The 23458-nt window shown below is 36.7% G+C and overlaps 1 long non-coding RNA gene across 1 annotated transcript in view; it reads left to right on the forward strand.

Moving 5' to 3' along the window:
- Positions 1 to 813: 813 nt before the first annotated feature.
- LOC134156929 (uncharacterized) overlaps positions 814 to 23458 on the forward strand; it is an 86251-nt gene continuing 63606 nt past the window's right edge. The window contains exon 1 of the long non-coding RNA XR_009962132.1: positions 814 to 948. This is a non-coding gene — a long non-coding RNA (uncharacterized LOC134156929). The remainder of the gene's footprint in view (positions 949 to 23458) is intronic.

Raw genomic sequence — 23458 nt, forward strand, 5'->3', positions numbered from 1 at the left:
TCTTGGAATGTGTCATTCTCTCTAGAATAATGTGTTTTTTGGGGAAATTAAGAGATATTCAGATCTCATTTGCGTCTAGGAGATTATAGAAGAGGTGTGAAATAATACCAGAAATACTGTGATGATTACATAGCTAACAATTACACCAAAATAAATGCAGCTCAGTGATACCCTTCTCATTCACTGTGTTTTTTCTTGTATCTGCACCATGGCTTCTGTAAGACTGAGTTCAGCCTGAAGCACTGAGCTGGTTTCATTCTCAGTCAATGCATTTTTGTAGAGGGTTTCTTTGGTTTGGTTTTTTATTTTGTCTTGCAGAGTTTTTTGACTGCCTGTTTCTGACAATGAGGAAGGGAAAGCAGGTGTCTCTATGTCATGTCATTTCATTTACTAGGAAAGATAAATGTGTGCTTGGCTTTAGCTTTTCATTGTTGTATCTAAAGTTTTCATTCAGGAAAGTTGTTAGGTAGTGTTTAGAGAATGCCTGTGAAGGACTCTTTCCATGATCTTTTCATTTGTACAGAAAACTGAAAGGACGGTATTTTGCTTCCTACCTCATGATTCACTTATTTTGTTTACAAAGGGATATTCAGTATTGCAATAACAATGGATATTCCAGCCTGAAAGTCTTTTGCATTGGATTTAACACACCTGAATTGTATCAGAGGAAAGCTCAGAGGGAGAAATCAAGCAAGTGGCTCCAGTTAAGCATTAGTTCCTCCTTAGTAAGAAAGGGGAGGATGCTAGGCTTTTTAGAAAACAAACCAAAAAGAAGCTTCACTTAGTCTAGAGCACTCAGGAGGAACAGTAGAGAAAGGAACAAAACAAAAAAGATGAAGGTGATTTTGTATTAAAAAGAAAAAATGCCATAGAGGAGAAAGTCTTGCTTAACACAAGCTGTATGTAGTCAGATTTGCCTTCCTGGAAGTCACTTCATCTGCTGGAGAGGTAAGAAAGCTTAAGTGAAGGTTTTTTGAGAATATTTGGTACTGGTTATTAATTGGAGTTTTTTCTCTGGTTTCTGTTTAGAAGTATTGTTCTGATCAACTTGCTTATATCAAACTGTAGGTTGACTCCAGCTGCATGTGAACATAGAACTGAAGCTGTTAAAGCAGTAGTGTTATAGGGAAGATCTGTCTTTGGTGGTTTTTTGGTTTTGGATAGGAAAAAGAATGTAGGTTAGGTGAAATATCTGGCCTGAGATTTAACTAAAGTGGTAGATGGTTAATGGGAAAGGGCTCCTGAGTACTGTGCATTCACTACACTTCCCTGCATTGTGAGTGTATAAGAAACTGAGATTTTTGTTCACTTTTGCTGTGAGGGAAAAAATCTTGAAAGGTTAGGCTCCACAGCTGAAATTCAGTTGTACTTTTCATTAAAGCAGAAAGCCCAGAGCTTTGCTTTCATAAGTCCTTAATAACAGTTATTACAAGTCTTCAATATCTATTCCAGCAGTAGCTACCTGTGACTTGTACCAGTTTTCATACTTTTTTTATACATATGCTGCTTTTCCTGGTTGTCATGGTTTAAACTCTGCCAGCCATGCAGTCTCGCTCGCTCACTAACCCCACTTCTTCCCTCCCTCCCACTCCCGGAGGGTTGGGGAGGAGAATCGAAAGAATGTAATTCCCACGGGTTGAGATGAGAACAGTCCAGTAACTAAGGTATAACACAAATCACTACTGCTACCACCAATAATAATAATGATAAGGGAAATAACAAGGGAAGAGAATACAATACCACCCACCGACCGAGCAGTGAGTGCCCTTCAAGGTAACTCCCAGTTACAACCCGGGCATGACGTGCTGTGGTATGGAATACCTCTTTGGCTAGTTTCGATCAGGTGTCCTGTGTCTGTTTCCTCCCAGCTTCCCCTCCTCCCTGGCAGAGCATGAGACTCAAAAAGTCCTTGGTCAGACTAAACATTTGAGCAGTAACTGAAAACATGGGTGTTATCAGCGCTGTTCCCAGGCTGAAAGACAAAATCACAGCTCTGCACCAGCTACTAAGAAGGAGAAAAAAATGATTGCTACTGCTGAACCTAGGACACTGGTGTAAACAATAAGTATCTTCTTTAGGGAGAATTAGGCTTGGTTTGGTTTTCATGGTTGATTTTTATTGGGCTTGTATGAACTGACAACAAGCCTTAGTAGTAGTTCAGAGAGAACATTGTTATTGTTTTACTGCTGAAGAATATATTCTCATTTGTAGTTTATCAGTGCAATGACTGTTTATTTGCAGTTTTTAAGTAAAATTTATACTTTCTATGTTGTGCTTAAATGAGCTATAGTACAGACTTATGGAGAAAGTCTCTTTGGACTTTTATTTTCTCAGGATATTTAAAAAAAAAAAACAACAAAACAACAAACCCACACCCCCCTAAAAAAAAAAAAAAAAAAAAAAACCCCAACAAACCAACCAACCAAAACCCACCAAAAAAAAAAAAAACAAAAACAACAACAAAAAAGCATTTGTTTGCGTTGTTTTAGTGATCCAGAAGAAAACTAATTACTGGACCTCAAAACTGCTTTTGTGCCAAGCTTTAAGGACAAGCCTTTAAAAACCCCTACTGTGTCCCCATCAAGGGATTCATTCCACCATCTCCCCCATTCTCTCTAGTGTAAACTGTTGCTGTCAGCTGCAGCGGATCAGTGCTACCACAGATTTTTGAACCAGCTGTACCTGGTGTGCACCCTCTGAGCTGTATCAGTGTTCTGCAGGATGAGTACAAGCACGTAGTGTGTTGTGGTCTCTACTACATGGAGCCAGTGGTGTGTATTTTCTCCCAGTAAATTGTTGTCTACAATAGCAACTCGTTGTGCAAGCTTTCATGCATCAGAGAGAGACAGGAAGGTGAAATATCCAACAAAGCATCAATAAGATTAAAAATATTCCTTCACAGAAGTTTTGCAATTCGGCTCTCGACAGTATACTTTCTAAGAGTGCTGTCATCCTTACTATCTTATTTTGTTCAAATAACTCTCAGTTCAATAAACTTTAATTCTAATTTACTTTTAAATGATTGTACATTGCTTCTGCACATCTCCTGCTTCCACAGATAATACTTGAACTTGTCAAGCTAGCTTGCTTTGAACTCTTTGCTGAATTCTTTTCCATAACGTGTCATCTGCTCTTGAAGATGCTCTTCAGTCTTTGCTAGCAGTTACATTGATGACTTAACAGTTAGCAGAAGCTGTAAATTATCTCATGGGCAGAGTAATGGTTTGTTTCTGAGGAAGAAAACACAATTGTTTGCTGAATAGCAAGAGATCCTGCAGAGCAGAATTCTTGGTTAACTAATCTGTTATCCATGAGCATTGTGTCTTCAAGTGTCTAATCTAGTTATCTTATTTCTGTATTTTGTGTCCTGTATACTGTACAGGATCTGAAATTTTTTAGTACAGAGCATAGAATCCTACTATTGGAAAAAAACAAAAGAGTTCTGAATATGCACTGTCAAAGTTTCTATGCCTTTACTAGAGTTTAGGCTAGGTCAGTCTCTGCACTAGATGTGAAAACATTACCTCATCACTGAAAAGTGCTCTGTAGAGAATGTCTGTAAATGTGTATTGGTTGTCAAGGTTGTACAGCAGCTTTATTCCTCTCAGTTCTGTAGTTTCTAAACTATGGCTGAAGGTGGCCAGAGCATGCTGTGTATCAATAAGCTTTGCTCGTAACCTGTTAAGTGACGTCTTCCCATTTGGTAAGATTATGGGATTACGAAGATGCTAATTTCTCAGAAACAGCCTTCCCTCAGCAGGGCTGAGAAAAGCACTTTGACTCAAACGCTGCTTCTTAAAAGGGGTCACTGTGTGTAAGAATGTTTTTGCACTAAGTGTAGCTGACAGGAGATAGTAAGACTTAATTGACTTTTAAATACTTAGCTGCAAAAAATAAACGAGCTCTACATGTGAGACTTCCCCTTGCCCTTCCCCCCCCCCCTTTTAAAATAACAGTTAGGAATCAGATATTTGGGGATTGGGGAGTCAAAACATCACCCTGCAAGAAACTGTTTTTCTGCTTTATACCCTGAAACAATCACTGCTTTCTTCTGAAACTTAGTGTAACTGGAAAAAAATAGCACCTTAAAGGTTTCCATTCTCTCTGCCATTGCTTTAGATTGTTTAAAACAGTTCTTAAATTTAGAACATGCAAATATAAAGACATGTATTTGAAATATTCACAATGAATTTGCTTTGTTTGTTTGTTTTTACTTTTTCTACCAAAGGAAATCAGGGTAGTAGCAGAATGGTATTTTAATAATTCATAGACAGACTCTTTTAAGTTGTGGTGCTGGACTGGAAATTCTGAATGTCTTCCTTATTTGTGTGTAAGAGTGAGCAGAGTATCTGAGAATCCAGTGAGGTGCTCCGGTGCTGCTCTGAGGAACATGTGGAATGGTAGTGTTGTCTGTTCAGCAGCTTCTTTGCAAATAGTTCAGAATGATGTGAAGATCAGAAGCTACCGTGAAATCGTCGCTTTGTCTTTTACATCCAACATGTATCTATGTTTTATCTACTTTGTTATAAAATAAGATTTTTTTCTTTCCTCTTTTTCCCTTCTACTACCAGTGCTTCAGAAGCCACTGGGATGATGCAAGACAGTAAGCAGGAGTCTAACTTGCTGCTACAAACAAATCATCCAAAGTATCACAGAAATCTCAACTGTTTACTTCATGTGCCCATGCTAAAAGATGATCGCTTGGAGTTTTTTAGCTCTTGCCCTGCTTGAAAATCTTAGCAATTTTTTTTAAAAAACGCTGGGGGGGGGGGTGCTGAGAAAATTTCACATAGTATAAAAATTAGTAATGCCGCCTTTCATGTCAAGAACACAACACTGAAATGTTTCGCAGGCATTTTGAGTGGCTCTTTCTTCTTAAAGGGTCATAAAGTAGGTGGTGGAGGCAGAGGAATCTCTGGTTTGGGTTTTCTTTGTTGTTATGGGCTTCTAGTTTTTTTAGTATGGGGGTTTTTGTGGGTTTTCTTGGTTTGGGGGTTTTGGGGGGGTTTGTTGGTGGTGCTTTTTATGGGTGATTTTGAGGAAAGGGGTTTAAATGTTTTGGAAAAATGTTATAATCCAATATCATGGGGCTGAATCTGCAGAACTTGGAGGGAGAAACATCATAGACTCCTAGTGTTACTCTTGGAGTTAGCTGTAATTCCTACTTCTTGCTCATGACATGATTCCTTTCATGATATCCTCTGCATAAAAAATGTTTGCTGAAGTGGTGTTATTTTCTCCTTTCTGGTTGATCATCTGACTGCTGTTCTCATATTTCTGGTTTTATGGTTAAAAGTTTCTTCAACCAATGAAGTTACTTTTGCTACCTAACTTTGCAGACTTCACTGGACAAGGACCTGCACATCTCCTGTTTGTGGTCTGGTTTTGTAACACCTTTGCTCCTTGCTAGTATTGCTCAGTGCTCCTGCACATGCTTTTAAAAGCTAATCCAAGGAGGGTAAGATCAGAGGAAAAAATACAGTCTCACCCTTAGCAGTATGAAAGGAAACTGTATTACAGATGTCAGAAGCAAAACAATATAAGGGGACCTGGATAACATTTACAAGAGGGGTCTTCTCAGGTTCTGCCATGCTGTGAGCAGACTAACATTTACATCAGTTTCTTCCTAAATAAAATTGGGTGACTTTGCTTTTCTATCTTAATGCACTCCTACAACATTGCTTATAATTAATATTGCCAGATAATAGGGGTTGCTGGTTCAAAATATTGCTCTCTTTTCTTCTAGACATTGAGTCATTCGTTTATAATTATTTCCTGTTCTTCAAAGTCTTGCATGAAACACAGACTAAAATTGTTTATTCAGTCATTTGCAAGGCATTGTTTTTCACTAGGAGCTGGAGTTTTCTCTATGGCTACAGTAACTACCCAAATGTGAATTTAAGTGAACTAATATTCTTATAAAGTCAAGGTCTGGTTAGAGTATTAAATAAAGTTTGCATCAATATTATGCCTGTCATATGGTGGCATATTCTACTTATAGAATACCTAAGTAAATATTTGACAACGTTCTGTATTTATATACACTTAGCATGTCACTGTCTCTGATACACTCCTGTCTAGGCAGTAGTAGCTGGACAAAAAATGAGGGAAAGAAATTTGTGCTGTAGGTATTGCTGATCACAAAGCATAAAGTTGAACTGCAAAACTCTGGAGAAAGTAAGATATTCAAGTGCTTTAAGGCCAGGTTGGACAGGCTGTTGAAACACCTGGTCTCCTGGAAGGTGTCTCTGCCAATGGCAGAGGGGTAGAGCTAGATGATCTTTAAGGTCCTTTCCAGCCCAAACTGTTCTTTGATTCTGTTATATTCTTGTAGCAATGAAGTGCTTTAAAAAGGTGTTTGATATTTAGAAATGACTGAAATATTTCTCTTGTTGAACATCCTGAACTAAAAGGTAGAGATAAGAATTGCAGCAAGAGCCATCTTCGCATAAAATCAAGACTTTTGAAACACTTTACCTCTCCTATGGGCATATAGAATGAAGTTATGTGATGTATCTTTCTGCTTATGTAAGTGTCACTCATCCTAGGTTATTTTCTGTAAATTAATATATAAATCAGATAACTGGAAAAGAAAATGGTATTTGCTTCTAATAGACAGATCTTTTGAAACATTGCTATCAGACAAATGGTTCACTTGACAATTTCTACTCAGAACTTGAATGGCAAGCTATTATGGCTTCAGGCTTAATATGTTACCTAGGATATATGAGACACTGTGCTATATTTAGCTTTAGTTAACTTACTGATCCAGCAGGGTTTTTTGGTGGTGTTCTACCTCAGTTTGTCTTAATATTAAAATGATAAATACTTTCCCTGAAGATAAAAGATATTTACATTATATATGTACTCATGTCAACAAAATAAATGTTTTGTGGTCTACTCATATTTTTCTTCCAAACAAGAAAATACTTTTATGGATATCTGAATAACAGTTTAAATAAAATGAAACATGTTTAGTTTACTACACAGCTTTATTCACCATGACAACCAATATATTTCTATTCTATTGCACCAGACCTTTTCTAGCCTCTCTTCATAGTATTGTTCAAAAATGAATTTGTGTTTTTATATATACTTTTTTTTAAATAGCATTTATGAACAAAGCACACACTCCTTTTTGAGCAGGCATCCAGATATGTCAACCCAAAATAAGACATGTTTATTGCAAGCTTTACGGGATGCTTGTCTGATGAAGTGGAAGGTTAAAATTCAGAGATGTTAAATGTTACGTTCAAAGATGGTAAGCTTACAGTTGATCTGTAGGGATCTGAAAAGTAAACTGTCAAATTCAAAGCCCATTGTGAGTCTTGCCATTTAATTAACTTCAATAGCTCCTGTCAGGTAGTAGAGAAAAGCTAGTTCTTTAAAGGTATTTTCTCGCTCAGTACAGTAAGACTTGAAGCACAATACTGCATGCCAATGTGATATTTTTTAAGTTACAGTGACACACGTTCCAGTTACGTACCAGTAACGCACAGTAATACAAAATAATGACACCACCACCTAAGCCATTGTGTAACTTGCATCATCTACAAATAACCTCTGCTTAAAATATTGTAATGGTAATGATAAATACATTTTTTTTTTAAAAGGCCAATTTAAAAATAAAAGTGTAAAAGTATGGATGTGAACTGATATTTTGGGATATGTTTTTCTCCTGATTTTTTTCCTTAATCTAGGCTATTTCAGTTAAAGTGCCCCATGGATGGCAGCAGTGTATTAATAAGATGGCAAATGAAGGCTAAGTCTGCTTGAGGAAAGATGTGCAAACTAAAATGTCATGATCTGTATCAGAAATATGATGCTGCACCATTTGAATTGTGGAGATTTTTATCTATATATGAGGTTGTTCAAAAGCTTTGTCACTCCAGTAGTGGTTTGTTTTTACACTGTATGCATGTGCCTTCTTGCATCACATTTTTAAACCAGTAAGAAATGAATGATGTAATTCAGTAATTATTGCTCAATAAATGTTCCCAAAAGGATTACGGTCATGAAGATACCTTGAGAAACCAAGTATTCACTAAAGGCACTGAAGTACTTATTGTGCACAATACTAGTGATGTTGAATAGTCTGAGTGAGTTTTTGCAAGAAGTAATTATTATCTGTATCTCTAGTGAAGCCAGCTTCCACTCCCCTGACTGCATCTAAAACAGCAGGGTTTTGGTTCCAATTTCCTTTCCCTCATCGCCACCCCTCTCTTCCCCGCTTCCAGCAGCCAATCTCTTCTCACTGTATATAATCTAATAATCAGATAAGTGACCATAAATAACCACTTTTCTTATTGTTCCAGCCAGTTTAGTAAAGATTCACTGATGTCCCTGTGCACCACTGTGATTACTCTATGGAAAAGATATGTAGTGCTGAACATTGGCCCCTAAAGAGAATTTCAGAATTATATTTTCAGAGCAAATGTTCTCGCTGTTATTTGAAGAAAAAAAGAATCTGTATATCTTTGTCTTTGAAGGTGTCATGGAAAAAGAGTTCCAGATAGTAACTAAACTAATTTAAATAGCATGCAATTTGCTTAAGAAAAGGAAAGAAAAATACTAGGATGCTTTTTTCAAGGACCTGATTTAATGATATCTTCAAAACATATATAAAAATACCAAACAATGTTATTTTCGAAATTAAATCAATCTGTTACAGAGACTTAGGATTTCTTAATAGATACGGCTTAAATATTTTGGATGGCTTAAATATTTTGGATATCTCTTCATAGGGGAGATAATCACTCTTGATATATGTTTTCAGTGTTAGGTGATATTTGATCAGTAAGCTTTAAAAAAAAGAAAAAAATCATTCAGTAAAATTACAAATTATGCTGGTTGTCTTGGGTTGGTTTTTTTTCAGAGGTTACCATATCAGTCAGTTACCCAGGGTTCTCTGTAGGTTATCCTCATTCTTTACAGGAAAATAGGAGACCTGTTCTTCACACTTCCAAATATTGCATAACAAAATTATGCTTCCACATCTTTTGTCTGATCATCTGCTTGTCTGTTTCTGTTGTTTGACCACATCATCTATTAATAGAAAAAGAATGCATTTTTCTTCCTGAAAAAAGCAAGATGGTTCTTGTTACACATCTGAGCATATTGCAGAGGGGCAGCCACTCACCAACAATGGGTGATTTCTATGATAAATCACAAACATCCAGCTTGTCTTTGAACCAGGTGAGGCATGAAGAACCGATGCCAAGTTCATCCTGATCAAACCTAAAAGCAAAATCACTTTTGTTCAAAAGCTAATAGGAAAATAGCGGCACATCCTCTGCTCTTCCTGAAATTCCAGGTGGTTGCAAAGGAGGGAATCTGTTTATAATTCACTGAATTGTGGACAAGTGCTTCTATGTGTACGGATGAAATATGAAGTTGGTGGAAAAATGTTCCAGCAAAATGCTGTTGGATCTTGATTGCTTATGCTAGATTTAGTGGAGTCATTAATTCAGTATTATTATGAAATAAAATACATTACCATGTAGTCACCACGTTATTAGTATAAAATTACTGGAATAAATAAATACCTCCATAGGATCCCCTGTTAACCTTATCCTGTTATCCTCTGGTAGCTGTGCAATTAACTTGTCTTGACAATGCATTGAGCAGGCCAAAATATTAAATTCAATAGTAAGTTCATAATGCACCAATTTGACATCTACTACTGCCTCTTTCAATTTGCTAAATACTTGCAAAACATCTGAGTATGTAGGCCCTTAACTGGATTATTTTAATTACTGGGTTCTGTTAGAATGATTGTTTAAATAATTCTTGAATTAAAGCTTTTACTTCTCTAAGCTGAAAGTATTTTCACTTTCATAATGGTGCAGTTTTCTTCCTGTTTGCATAGAAAGGTAGAATTCTATGTCTTTTGAGGGGGGAGGAAAAGGGTACTGGGGAGCTGTCTGTATTCTGGAAGTGGATCTTCCTCATTTGATGTGCATGGACAATTGGGAGCTTGATTGCAAATAGGGGGTTAGCGTCCTTTGAAGACACATTTTGTGCAATGAGATTTTGATCTAGGGTTATCTGTCTTTGAAATAGAAAAGCTGTGGAGTTCCCATCTTCAACTATTTAAAGGGAACTTATGGAGGAGGAAAATAAGATTCTTGTTCTTTCACTCTACACTCTCAAAAAGAGGCAAGGGGGACATGTTCCAACATGTGAAATTCTGGTTAGATATTGGGGAGAAAGTAATTAATTGTGATAGCAGGCAGGAACTGGAAGTAACTGGCAAAAGAAATGGTGGAATCTCCATCCTTGAATATATTCAGAGCTTCAGTGGATGTGACAGGACATAAGATGAATTTGATATGCAGCAGCCTTGCTTTTAAGACAAGGTTGGACCAGAAAATGTCCAGGTGCCCCTTCCAAACTTGACTGCTGAATTATTACTGGCTTTAGCATCGTGTGTGTTGGGGAAACATTTGTGACTATAAAGTGGTCCTGGGAGTGCTCCCTTCCCAAGTACTTTAACAAGCAAAACAATTGGGAACAAGATACCTTTCTATTGGAGCCTGTTGTACTTTAGTCAGTTAGTATGATTTTGGTACGTATGTATCCTCAGGTGAATCTCTTATGTAATATGGTTTTTAATGCAATGGAGTTAAACAGTCTTAGAATTTCTTGATATTTAGATCCTATTGCTTCTCTTGGGAAGTAACATATTTTCCTGTCAGTAAGCTTTTCTATATATATAGTCTGCATTTTCTTTTTCATAACGTAATGCTGCTGTTTCTAGCTAGACATTGTGTACCACACTAAGTAATCCATTCCCACTTGGAAGTTAGTAGCCTAAAGATATGATACGCCTGATATATTATTCATTCTTCATCATCGCTTACCCAAACAAGTTGCTTATGTTGTTTTATTATTTATTTTTTTTTAACCTCCTTTAATCCTCTTAAAACAAAAGAAAAAACCTGGGTGCTTTTCCAGCTTTATCTGTTTTTTTCCTCTAAACTCCCTCTAGTTTTGTCATGTCTGTCTTATCACATACTGCCCAAAACTTCTACAGTTATTTAAGAGAATACTCTTCGATTTGTGATAAGCAGTTCAAAATAATCTTTTTGCCTGGTTTTGGAGGCATATTACATTGCAAACAGATGCTGAATTTGCCGTCTCCCATTACCTGTAGACTTTCATCTTGCAATATGACTACTTTTACTGAATATAAACACTGAAAATAATTTTCTTTTCAGGGATATTAACATACATTTTTCCATGGTGACTCTTATTTATATACTTTTTGAGAGCCCTCACTGATGTTTCATATTAAAGTATACAAACCAGATTTTTTTTTCTTTTTGGATGCTCAGAATGTTTTTCCTCCTTTAAAAATACTTGAAGTTTGAGGTGAAAGCCAAGTTTTTATTTTAACTTCACCTGTAGAAACCTGAAGATATGGTTGAATGATTTAAAAGTCAGTGGTTTGGTATTTTACAGGTCATTCAAAAGTGGTTTTTTTTTTCCTAAAATTAGACATTTTTTTCCTTTCAGATACTACAGATTTCCCTTCAGAAAGGTTTCAGAAGATGCTGTTGCTAGCCACATAAGTCTGTTTTGATCAGTAGAGTTTGCTTTATGATAACAAATACCAAGGATGATTAGTTCCAGAATCTTTACATGAGAGCTGCAAAGACAACACTGATAAACAACACGAGATATAAAAAGCAGAAGTACATTTGGCTTTAAACCGTTCATTTTCCTTTGCACTGCATATGAAAACAGTAATGATTCTAAAAATGTCATAAGAGACCTTAACTCTGAAAGACAGTGGCTCTAGTTGGAAATCACTGAAGCGCTTTAAAGCATGTTGTACTTTAAAGCTCTCTCCGCCTTACATGTGTTTCAGCAGTCTTATTCTTACTAATGTTAGGTAAAATTAGGTTCATCTGGCTATTCAAAAATCATTTTGTGTTAGCAGTCTACATAAAGCAATCCAGAAATACTGAAGGGATTATTTTGTATTGGATATGATCAGTTAAGTATATTACAACAACCAGTAAAAACTAATCATTAAATCTACATCTTTCTAAGCTGTGTGCTTAAAGCTAGGCACTTACCTTCGATCTTTTAAGGCTTTTTTCCAGGAGTTTCTTTGCTATTTGTTCATCATTGTATGCAGTAAATGAGAGAATTTGTATGATCTCCAGTCAATAAGCACTGTTATTTTAAGTTCACAGAAAGTCGCAGATCTTTAGGTAATGAGGTACAATTATAGGAAGTTTTTCATTTGGACAAATTGTTCTAGAACTGGACCTCTGAAGGAGATAACACTGTGGAAGGCTTCTATGTTTACATATGATAATCCAACATCTCAATTATCAGATTTCTTCTGCCTGATAATAGCAATCTTATTGGAGTCTATCTGATTGTCTTGAATGCCAAGCCTGATAACAGTAATTACTTCTGATACAAAAATCATTGGATAGCCATGCTGCATGCTAATAGGCTTTTTCTACTCTTTTTCCCTAAATATATAAATAGGCTTGTGCATTTTAGAACATGAATAAATTTTTAGCATTCTAGAGAATCCTGTGTGTTGGTTTTGATATCTTGTATTCATCATATGAGTAAAACTTTCTTTTTTCATACAGTCTCACTGCAAGCACCCTTGCTATATTTATTGAACTAAGTCAAAATCTTTGAAATATTGAGAAGGAAAAACTTGTGTGGTAGGAAAGAAAACTATTCCATTCTTTGAAATCTCTTTATACATGTGTATTCTACCCCTCAGAATTCATTAATCTTAATTCTGGGTTTGAATAACTTACTATTATACTACCTTAAAGAAATAGAAACAATAAAGTGTTTAAGTATATTGATGTGGGAAGAGTTGTAACTTACATCAGCATGGTTTTAAAAGTTTTGGTTAATTCTTATTAGTGTTAACCTGTAAATTCCTATCTCCTTATCTAGAATTTAATTTTTCATTGTGAAATTCCTTGTACAGTGTCATATTAATGCAAGAAGATGTAAACTGTTTTCACTCTTCTTCAGTATCTCCACAAAAGGAGGGGGTGGAAAATTAGACTTTCATGCCTGCAATTTCTATAAAATATTACTATTGTGGGGAAGATGAATGGGACAATGATTATTCATTATTCCTTCTATTAATTTCAGAGTGTCATTTAGCAGTCAGAATCCTAAAACCATGTGTTGTTTGGGGTTTTTTAATGCAATGCATGATTCTATTGCAGAATCCATTCCAAATTCTATTCTGTCAGACAAAATAGAAAAATTCAAGAGAGCTTAGGCAAATTCATGCAAGACGAGTTCACCTGTGGCTATAAAATCATGATCTGAATGCACCTTTCATCTTGGGAATTACTGCGGCATCAATGCACACAGAGATTATACCAAAGATGAATTATTCTTTTATTGCCTTGGCTTTTATGCTCTTTACCATCTATTATTGATTCAAGTGGACCCTATGTATCACATTTCTCTGGTACCTGTTGTGTTCCTGACAATGTAAGTACAAGTTCATCTAGCTACGCTGTTGTGTTGAAGTGGTGTTAATCCGTAACTTGAAAAAGAGATTAAGAATAGATACAGCTAAACTATTGAATGGTATCTAACCTGTTGCTGAAAATGTGTGAGAGACTGACTAACAGTGGCTAGTGTGTCATGCAGTCTGTGAGACCTCAGAGGTATCTTGGGAACTAGATTTTACGAAGTCTGGTATCTATACTAGCCAATTAAGTAGAATCAGTGGACATGGAGCTAAATACAATAGAAAGAGAGAGTCAGCAAGGAAATGGACTTGGAAGATCCAGCTGAAGTGCTGTGTTTTGAGTGTTAAAATATATTCTACAAAGTCCCTCACCAAAGAATCTCTAGCTAGGCTGTCAGGAGATCAGAGAAGTCAAGTGGACAAATGATTGAATAAATAAGGTGAAGCACAGGGTAAAAACTAATGACCAGTTATCATGGGAGAGAAAGGTCTCGGTTGAGTGCCTTCATGATTTGTGTTAAAGGGCATGACTGAGAATATGAGAAAAAGAGAAAAGAAATTACTAAGAGAGAAGGAAGAAACTTTTCCTTTCCTTGTAAGAGCAAGCGTCCTCATATAAAGTAGTAGATGGAAGATTCAGAAAAATATTGAATACTTTTTCACATAATATTTAGTTAAATATAGAAATTTCTGCTATACTGAGCTATATAGCATATACATGTAGGGAGGGGGAAAATACTGATCTATTTTTCTCACTTTAAAAGGTGGAAACATCCCTTAGAACTCCTTGCATTCAGAGGATTACATCTGCCATCATAACCTTTCAAAGCCTATACTATGGATCAGATATATCTATTTTTATTGCTGTAAGGATATTGGAATAGGTTATCTTTGAAAATGATCTTAATTACCTTTCATAGGCCAATCCTGCTTGATTCTTGATCATTTGCATTTTATTTCCATTCTTGTGAGCTCTAAATTGTGTTAAGTCATTATTTTTTGCCTTTTAGGTTCTCTGACACTCTATATCTGAGCTTGTATCTTCTAAAACTCTTATTTTATAAAAGTTTAATTTCTTTTCTATAGATGCAAAGTTAGTCTTTACATCATCACATAAAATTTCCAGTTCCCTCTCCATTAAGACGGAAGACCAGATCCCTTTCTCAGAGAGATTTGCTTCTTTGTGAGAATGCTTTCCAAGTTCACATGGTCTCAAGTTTAGCAATAATATATTTAATCTTTCTGTTGCACCCAATTCTATGGGAAAAGCCAAAGACATGTGTCATGTATACCTATGTCATATGTATTCATCGGTTTTATGTTAATCACACCTTTTGTCTGACTTCAGGACTGTGTCATCCTGGAGCTCTTTTACTTTAAGTTCACTGTGGTACATTTATGTCAGCCTTCCTATTTACTTACTGTTTCAGATATTGTTTACTGTAAGGAATACAGAAAGAAAACAGCAGAATATGCATTAAAATATTGGCAATCTTTGCTAACTAATGGGCAGCTCCTGTGTGCCTAAACTTTTAATAACTAACCCCTGGTCAAGCAGAAGTTAATTTTCAGGCTCGAGTGAGTAGATCATTATTCTAAGAAGGCTTCCTACGATTCAATTGAAAATACATTTCAGCTTGTTAGTGACCATATTTGCCTGTTTTTTTTTCATTGTAAACATATATACTTTCTGTATACAAATCTATTTTTAACTAAGGAATCTGAGGCTATCCAAAGGAAAGCTGTTGAACCTGTTACAAATAAGTAGGCTAACTCAAGCCAATTATTCAAAGCCACCTCTTTATTTCTGTGATTATACAGTAACCTAAGAAGTATAATTAAAATTTCAAATAATTGAAATTGCTCTTAACCCATCTACTTTCGTATGTTGTATTGTAATAGCCTGGCCTTTGGAAGAATCGGAGTTCTAAATGCCCTAAGAGTTTGATTTAATTTTAAAGATTCTTTATTTTATTGGAGCTGTAGTGAGAAAAAAATATATTGGTTGACATGGTTAATTATTATCATCATGTTCACATTTGGAACCTAAGTGATTATTTACTGTCTCCTAATTCTAAGTAATCAATTGCATTAACTGCTTAAAAATATTTTGGTTTACTCTGGCTAACTGCTACTATAATCATGAGGGAATACTTGGGGTTTGCTTGGCTGCTTTTTAAACCTTGCCATATTTACTGGGAGAGGAGACATGTTTCTCTCTTAGCGTAATATATTTAAAAATATATCTGAAAAGTCATGTTCTTAAGTATTAAAAAGTTGCATATCTAAACTACTTAGATGAGCTCTTTCCCAATTGTAAAATGACCAAGCAATTTAGGTAAGTTCCCATACCCTTTAGCGGATGGTGTTCTTTTACTGTGATAGGAGAGTGCAGCCATGTAAAGTTGCTGGAAGTGCACACAGTGCTTCAGAACATCATAAAATCAGTCTAATTTTCCATATTCCAACCTGTTTTACTTGATTCCTTTGCTGTGGGTGCAAAATGAGAAGACTTGGCAGATAGCATTGATACGTGTTTATTATACAATGCTTTGACATAAAATAGCCACTGAAAACTTGCAGTGGCTTCTCCCTTAAAAGTTTTGGCTGTACTGTAAAATACAAAGTTTCAGGAAAGCAGTACAGTGAAATGGAAAATATGAGATTCAAAGAAAATAAATTACACCCGGAAATTGCTGATATAACAGATAAATTGCCATTAGGGTTTTAAACTGAGAAAATTGTGCATAAGGAAGTAATTTCTTCTCTACTAAAAGTTTTTACTTTAATGTCTTTACGGAATTGCAATGAACTTGCAGAATGTGAAGCAAGAAGGTAGAACTATTTGTACTTTGTTGGTAAAATAAGCTCTTGGTATAAAAACAGTGCAAGCTGTCAAGTGGCAAGTGCTGCCATTTGTCTCCTTAGCACCTGACTAATGATCCATGACAAATATCAGAGCTGAGTGATAACTGTACAGTGATATAATCCAGTGTCATGGCACAAACTTTACACCAAGGGCTTCAGTGATGTGTTTTAACCACTTTGCTGTTGAAGACTAACACTGAAAGGGTTTTCCTGTCCAAATAAATTAGTCTGGATGACAGAAACAATTTACAAAGCTCTAAATGAGTTTCTTGGTCTATTATTTGGAGGATCTAATTGTGGAATATTCAATATAAATAACATTCTGAAAGGTATCATTGGGACTGTGTCTCATTAAACCCGCCTATAAAGCAAATGACTGCATGACTGGTAGGCTGGGGTTTTCTTCACACTATTCTGTCAGGCAACAAGAGATAATCAAATGAGTCTCATCATGATACAAAGATGGCTCAGATACCGTGTTTGCTACCCCTCCTCTCTAAGTCCTTGTCACCTTTTGGAAGCTAACAGGGATAGTATTTAAATAGTTAATTTTAGAAGAGCAGTCTCTGCTGAAGGATAGAAACTGTCTATATTTGATGGACTAACTTCTGTGAGGATTTAGTACTGCACAGGTAAGGTGTTATGATTCTAGATTACTGTTCTTCAGACTGGATGTTGAATTAATACTGTGTGGACTATTGAGCAGTTCTGAGGAGTTTATCTGATAAATATGGTAGAAGATGCAAAAACCATATCTTGTACTATCTGAAACTTAAAATTCAGCTAAAGTTCTCACTTCCATGTATAAAACCTGGCATCTTTTAACCCAATTGTAATGTCATTACATGACTGTGGATTGATTCTGGTGCCTAGATTTGACTCTGTTTATGAACTCTGAATATCTGTTTTGATAATATCTGCTTAAACTTGCAGTCACAATATAGGAGGAGTTTCTATTCTGACCAACTTTGACTTGGAATACTTCCTCTACATGTTAAGGAAATTACATAATTATTTTTTTTCCTAAAATTCTGTTACTTATTTTTCTCCATGAGACAGCTGTACTTGTAACCAGATTGATGGTTAGAGGCTGTAAATTCTCTAAAACCAGTGGAATTGTCTCATTATATTAATGTATAAAATAGAATATATATGCACCAATTTAAAAAGCAATAGAATTTTTTCTTCCTTGATACATTGACAAATCTGCCATGATGTAATAAGAAACATCTGTTGACTTTGTTTGCTCGTGGTTCTTTCCTGTAATTGTTTGGTTGAAATTATGGTAGTCATCTCTTCAAAACCTTGAGCATCCTGTTCCACCAGCTCAGGTATTCATCAGACCTTGCCATGATCTGATGAGGCTTACTAAGACAGCAAAACACACTGGAGAATTTTCTTATGGGTTAATGAGCTGAATCAGCTCAGTTGAAAAGCATCATGGCCATACAAATGTGAGGTAGAACTGCATGGCAGGGAGCACACATGGTTTAAAGTGTCAGGGAGAGTAAAGCTTAGAATCATAGAATAGTTAGGGCTGGAAAGGACCTCAAGATCGTCTAGTTCCACCCCCCCTGCTATGGGCAGGGACACCTCACACTAAACCATCTCACCCAAGGCTCTGTCCAACCTGGCCTTGAACACCGCAACAGATGGAGCATTTACAACCTGCCTGGGCAACCCATTCCAGTGCCTCACCACCCTCACAGTAAAGAATTTCCTTCTTATATCCAATCTAAACTTCTCGTTTAAGTTTGAACCTGTTACCCCTTGTCCTGTCACTACAGTCCCTAATGAACAGTCCCTCCCCAGCATCCCTATAGGCCCCCTTCAGATACTGGAAGGCTGTTCTGAGGTCTCCACGCAGCCTTCTCTTCTCCAGGCTGAACAGCCCCAACTTTCTCAGCCTGTCTTCATACAGGAGGTGCTCCAGTCCCCTGATCATCCTCGTGGTCTCCTCTGGACTTGTTCCAACAGTTCCATGTCCTTTTTATGTTGAGGACACCAGAACTGCACACAGTACTCCAGGTGAGGTCTCACAAGAGCAGAGTAGAGGGGCAGCATCACCTCCTTAAAGCTTCACCATATATATATAGCATCTAAGAATATGGTTTAGGGGAGAGGGTGAGGTTCAGGGTAGGAAGTGAGGTGTTGACAGACTCTGAGGTTTCCTGACTTTGAAACTATTTGTTAGTTTCGAAGCACAGACCAGCAGCGGCACGTACAGAAACCTTCTCTTATTCAAGGTATAGCCATTAGAAAAAGGTTTCTAAAACAGAATTTTGTGTAACTCCTGGCACATAGTTAAATTGCCAGTATCAATCTGAAAAGGACGCTTGCAGCGGCCAGGTGAAGGGGAGCAGACACCGATGCGATGTACATTTGCAAAAAGCTCCGTTTATTGCTTACAAGGCTGCTATTAATATACTGTTTTGAGCCCCCTTACACGCGATCACGCACTACTTGATTGGCTGCCCCGCTTCGTCCATGAGGTGTCCACGCGCCGCTATTCTTTTTATGATTGGGCCTAGGTGTTTGTGTTAGCTTGGCATTATATCTTGCTTTGCGGTTACTGTTATCCTGTTGTTGCATTCCTTACTCGGGGTTATAAGTTCATATTCTCACAGCTTGCTGTAGACTTGTCCGCCTGTCCATGCTCGACCCCCAACAGACGCTTAGTTATATAATTGTTGTTAAATCATCTGCTGCTTTTTTTTTAGAAGTTAAATGTTTTGCTGTTCTTAATCCTTCCTATCAACCAGCAGAACAATGTTGCAGAAATTACGGTGCACTGTCAGGATGCCATCCTGGTATTTATTCCGTGTGAATACCATATGATTTTGGTGGAATAGCCTCTAAAGAATAAAGGGTTCTCTGTGTGAACATTTCTGTTGATCAATTAGTTTATTTTTTTCTTTAGAGAAGAGGGGGGAAATCCCCACATCAAACCCGAAAAAGCCCTCAAATCCCACCTAGACATAGGTCTGTTTCTTTCTAGAACTTCAATACATAAACAGTATTTCTGAGCAGACTGTGAAACAGGCCTTTGTAATAAACCTGTGACAATCCACCATCTCACTAGATGGTGTAAAGTTGCATGTTCTTGAAGACGGTACTTACAAGGGACATGTTTAAATATGCCAAGCAGACAAACCTGACCCTTTCAGCTGCAATGATTACCTGTTCTCCTGAGATAAGGTTGACAAGTGATTGAATAACAGAGGCCAGAGCAGAAAATCAATTCTGTGCTAATGAGCACGCAAGGCTATCGGGCAAGCAAATAGCACACAATTGGTTAGGTTAAAGACAATACTAATCTACTCATGGTAAAAGGAAAAAGTGCTCCTGATCCTGTGAAATGCATTGTGAAAGTTAATTTTTTTACTTGAGTGTTCTTGTCCTATATATCTAAACCACTTTTGCTCTTGAAAGTTATGGAGTCCCAGAGTTACTCATAAATAACTTTTCTGTCATCTTACACACATCTTGATTGAGCTCCTGCAGTCCCAGCACATAATCTTTTATTGTGTGGACCAGAGTAGGTGGATCAGAGATACTGCTGTCAAGTCAGTTCATAAGTTATTATCTTGGTTGAGAAACATCACCTTTCATTAACGAGCATAGATGAAGGCCCTGTGACCAGCTTCATTTAGACTACAGCTGTTTTGGACATACACTCTTTCCTAGGCAGTGAAAAGAAGATCTAGATCCTGTAGGCTGACATTCAGAAGTTGTAGGATAATTGAGGGGTTTATTTGTTTTCACTGTAAAACACCTCAGAGTGCATTAATATTGCTTTTATTTGCAATCCCATTTGTTGTACTTAATATCTGTAGTGGCATTCTCAGAAGCTACTATATTACTATATTATGACGGCTCAGGGATAAATAGAGTATAGGACCCTCTGGGTAAACTGTAGATCAGACACAGAAAACAGGTCTCTCCACAATGGACTGTGTTTCTTGACGTTTTCTGATGTTTGCAGATCTCTGCTAGAAGATGGGAGATTAGAACAGTAAAAGGGATTTGGTGCATAATAATACTTATTGTTTCATTTGTTGTCCTAATCCCCACCCCAAACTTGGCCTGCTTAATTTTTCTTTGGCAATGATCAGTTTCCAAAAATAACCGCCACCAACTGTCTCAGCTGTTGGCAGTGCACTCATGCAATGGGTCTTGGCTCACCTGGTTGAGAGACTTATGGCTTCCTTGTAAACTAAGTAACCCTGTTCTCACTACTCATTAATTAGATCATCTTTTATCTGTGATAAGCACTTATCGCCTTGACCATGGGGGCAATGACTTAAGATCATAGCTTTCCAGTTGTGGTCTCTCCCAGATGCAGAACGTCCAATGAGTGCAGTCTGGTGCTCTGCATGTATCTAACTCAAAACTGCAGGCTGTTAATCCCAAATGAGTAGCCATTATTATCTTTCATAAACTGACACAATTTGTCTTTCAAACATATCCTGTTGCTTATTAACTGCAGCTTTTGTTAGTATGAACTTCTATTTATCACTGACTGCCTCCCTGGCTCATAGCCTCTACCACAATTCCAGGACAGCAAGATCTTGTAAAAGCATCTAATCAGTTGTGCTGAGGAAGAAGTGATCATCTTAGGTCAGGCGTAATGCTTCAGATCTTGCAAAGGGGGCTTGACCATAATTCTGGTTTCTCCATATGTTCTTTGTTTCACTGCTCTCAGTGAAACAAAGGTATTTTCAGTTGTCTGTGTTAAGCAAAAATATGCATTTAAAAGCCGTTTCATGGTTTTGATTACTTGGTTCTGTTTTTCTTCCTATATATGCAGTGATAGGTGAAAAGATCTGTTGACTTAAGATTGTTAGAGAAGACTGTGAAATAATACTTAGTAGGTCAGATGTAATTTACCCAGAAGTCAGTCTTCCAGTAACATATGGAAAATCTTGCTGCAAAGTAGTGATACAGAATGTCAAGATTCAGTCAGATGTGGTCAGTCATTTCTTCTGGTGTGTGTAAAGAACAGAAAAGAGTGCCTATCTCTTAGTTAGCAATTTTTATGCTATTAAAAAAAAGCTGTAAGTATAGAGCAACAATGAGGATAGAAATCCTCTATCAGTAAAGAACATAAATATTGTAAAGTGGAATCTTAGATGCTCTTCATCTGCAATTTGGGGTAAGTTAATATAAAACACATTCCCCTCACTCATGCTCCCTTTTCCCTGCCTTCACTTAGGTCAGTCAACAGCTGGGACACATAATTCATACAATCTTCAAGTATCACCTGCATCTCCCCAGCATTATGCACTTTATCATTAATGTTGCCCTGGAGGCTTACTTAATCCTTCACAGCTGAGTGAACCAAGACACTGTGGGCACAATTTAATTAATACAGTGTTACAGCTTTTCTCTAGTGAGTCAGAAGTCTTTCCTCTGCTGATGTAGTTGTTTCTAAATATAACCAGCATTACTACTTTAGTAGATCTGTATATAAATAGATTTGTTTCATTATTTTGAGGGAGCAGAGATTTGGGAAAATGGAGTAGGTGGGAGAGTAATGCTGGGGACAGAAACTAATGGAGGAAAAAAGCTCTAGAAATAAAATTTTTCAACTGTTACACCATAACTCTTGGCTAGTGCTATACCTTCAGCTATTTGTCCTTTAAAGGAATGTAAGAGATCTGTTTAACTTTTGAGGGATGCAGCAGTCTCTCAGTGCAGTCTAGTGTGGCCTGTCATACTGTGTGAATTAATTGCTGGACAACTTGTGATTACTGGACCAGGCCAGGAGGTTTAGAGATTGATTATGCCTCTTTATGAGATGTATGGTATATGTATAGGATCTAAGGTCATCTACTGCAATACTGGAGTCCTTAGCAGAATTTACTAGGTCAGATTTCACCCCTTCGACTGGAAAAGAAGGAAGCTAAGTTATTTCACTTCAGAAATTTATCTTTTTCATTGAAAGTTATTGATTTGCATCCATTTGTTATTACTAAAAGAATAGGAAGGATTAATGGAGAAACTGTCATTATGCTATCTATGGGAGTCTTGACCTCAACATACCTTCCCACTAATGAAATAATATGGCTAGTTACAGTAAGATGAGTTGAATTCAGATAGTCTGTGAAGTTGATTTAACAGTTTGAAAATTTCGTTTCCCTAGTGAATGTGTTGAATTGTAAATAGCATAAACCTCATCGAGTAAATGGCATTCTGTTAGCTGTTAACAGTCCAGCTCAGATACCCACATCCTCTGTTGTGCACATAACTATTTTGGATTCCATCTCACAACAGTTGTACTTATACTAGCACTCAAAAATGCATTCCATGGATTAATGCATCTTGAGCTGACCTGTAGAAGGGGTTTCTAAATAAGAAGCTGAGTACCTCTGTGTACTCACTAACTGACTGCAAACTTTGTACTGTTCTTCTGTCACAGACAAAGCTGATGTGTGAATGTTGAGTGTACTTTCATTAATGTTGTCATTGCTTTTTTGATTGGAGAAACAAAAGATTACTGAACTTAACTCTAAATAAAGAAAGTCAATATCACTGTAAGGTGATTTTTTTTTTTTTTTTTAAATGCTTCAGTGAAGAAATAACACATACAGTTACTATATGTCTAAGCATCCCAAGACGTATGTCTTGTATTGCAGAGATTTTTTTCAAGCTTAAACAAAAACGAAATGCTTCAAAACTCTCATTAAGTGAAGTCCATCTCTAACTTTCCTTCTTTTTCTTTGGCTTATACTGTAAAGTTATATTTTTAGTTACCTGACTATAACCCAGACATTTACTTTTTTACTCTTTGTCTCTCCAGTTAATCCAATGACTAGAAAAGTCCATTATTCTTCAGTTCAAGTATTATCACCAGGGAGACAACATAAAGCAGAGAACTTCAATGTGTCTGTAGGCTTAGTCTGTGGAAATCTTGTATTTCCTGACTTTTTTCCCCAAATCTCCATGTTCACACTTCCCATTTTATGTGGCAAAAGGGATGCTGTGTCTCTGCCTTAACTATTACACTCACAGTTGAGTTAACAAAGGTGCATTTTGAGTACTACTGTGACATGAAATTGGTTTGGGGTTTGTGTGTGTGTCTTTTAATACACTTTAGACAGGAGATTAAAG

This window comes from Pezoporus occidentalis, unplaced genomic scaffold (genome assembly GCF_034315485.1).
Source record: "Pezoporus occidentalis ecotype Australia unplaced genomic scaffold, CSIRO_AGI_Poc_V1 ctg91, whole genome shotgun sequence".
Classification (NCBI taxonomy): Eukaryota; Metazoa; Chordata; class Aves; order Psittaciformes; family Psittacidae; genus Pezoporus; species Pezoporus occidentalis.